This window comes from Scylla paramamosain, chromosome 2 (assembly GCF_035594125.1).
Source record: "Scylla paramamosain isolate STU-SP2022 chromosome 2, ASM3559412v1, whole genome shotgun sequence".
NCBI classification, from domain to species: Eukaryota; Metazoa; Arthropoda; class Malacostraca; order Decapoda; family Portunidae; genus Scylla; species Scylla paramamosain.
This window is the reverse complement of record NC_087152.1, coordinates 41,731,817-41,733,587: the sequence shown is the minus strand read 5'-3', so window position 1 is coordinate 41,733,587 and position 1,771 is coordinate 41,731,817. Positions and strand designations below refer to the sequence as shown.

General features: G+C 37.0%; 1 protein-coding gene across 1 annotated transcript in view; it reads left to right on the top strand.

The window, feature by feature from the left end:
- The first annotated feature begins 958 nt into the window (after nt 1-958).
- Nucleotides 959-1,771, top strand: part of LOC135115323 (valine--tRNA ligase-like) — a 28,387-nt gene continuing 27,574 nt past the window's right edge. Inside the window, exon 1 of the mRNA XM_064032031.1 lies at nt 959-1,177. The gene's annotated coding sequence lies outside the window, so the exon portion shown is untranslated. The remainder of the gene's footprint in view (nt 1,178-1,771) is intronic.

The following is a 1,771-nucleotide window of genomic DNA, read 5'->3' as shown; positions in this document are numbered from 1 at the left end:
TTTTTCTTTTATTTATTTTTAATTCTCTCTCTCTCTCTCTCTCTCTCTCTCTCTCTCTCTCTCTCTCTCTCTCTCTCTCTCTCTCTCTCTCTCTCTCTCTCTCTCTCTCTCTACGTATTTTGCCTGTCTGTCCTCGTGTGTGTGTGTGTGTGTGTGTGTGTGTGTGTGTGTGTGTGTGTGTGTGTGTGTGTGTGTGTATCTCATTTATTGGTTCATTCATTATTTCATCTTTCATTGTATTATTTCTCTCTCTCTCTCTCTCTCTCTCTCTCTCTCTCTCTCTCTCTCTCTCTCTCTCTCTCTCTCTCTCTCTCCTTCCTTCCTCATTTTACGAAGCATATCACCAACTATCTAACTAACAGAGAGAGAGAGAGAGAGAGAGAGAGAGAGAGAGAGAGATCTGATTAAAAACAAAACATGAATTACAGAAATAAAATAAAAAGAAAATAAAGGAAATAAAAAGAAGAGGAAAAGATTGATGTGATTTATATAATATTGAAAAAAAAGAGAAAAACCGCCTAGAGAGACCGTACCAAGATAGTCATGGGCAAAGTGTTCGGACGATTTTCTATGACTGTGGCCTCGTCTCGCTTTGTTTCATGACAGCTCAAATTTATATATTCTTATCCTTACTAGGGAGAACACCAACTAAAGGATAATATCAAAGCTTGTCTGTTTTTTTATTAGAAGTATATTCAGTGTTCATATTAATGCAAGAATTTTATATAAAGACGAAGTCAAAGCCAAACATGATCTATCATTGTCGAAATAATGCATATTATCTCATAAAACCGTAACTAACTTTTATAAACCATTCAAAACGCTTAATAAAATATAAAAAAATAAAAAGAATTGCAAAATAAATGACAGGAAGCTCTGAAACATTGAAAAAAATAGATAACTAAAAGATTAATAGGCAACGTCACTCTCAATCAGCCAGTATCGGTTTGGGAACGGGGAGAGACAGATGCTACGAGAATATCTCCCGTTAACTGTCCCCCGTTTTTTTTTTTTTTTTTCTCTTTTTCTGTTTTTGCGTGTGTGTGTGCCCACGTCTATGAACTGACCATTAGGATAACCACAAAGCATAGTTCCCCCGGTGCTATGAAGGCGTGGACTCCCATTTGAAACGTGAAAAGTGAAAAATAATGTGGCCTTTGACTCGCGACTGGAAGAGGTAAGGTCCTTTTTTCTGCATTTTATTTATTTATTCATTTATTTTAGGAAATTAACGATGAAGGGTGACGAAAACTAAAAAGAAAGTGTGTGTGTGTGTGTGTGTGTGTGTGTGTGTGTGTGTGTGTGTGTGTGTGTGTGTGTGTGTGTGTGTGTGTGTGTGTTTGAGGAATTGTTAACTGAACGTCCTTAAGGATATATATATATATTGAGAACTTTGCATTGTGGTCTTACCTCTGATGCCACGTCACCTTATTAATCAGTAATACTAATAATATCAACACACAAACACACACACACACTCTCTCTCTCTCTCTCTCTCTCTCTCTCTCTCTCTCTCTCTCTCTCTCTCTCTCTCTCTCTCTCTCTCTCTCTCTCTCTCTCTCTCTCTCTCTCTCTATTGGTTGAAAAGGTCAAATTTTCTGAGAGAGAGAGAGAGAGAGTTCTTTTTCTCTCCTTCCTTTCTCTCTCTCTCTCTCTCTCTCTCTCTCTCTCTCTCTCTCTCTCTCTCTCTCTCTCTCTCTCTCTCTCAATATTGTTATTATTATTATTATTATTATTATTATTATTATTATTTTGCTTAGAGAGAGAGAGA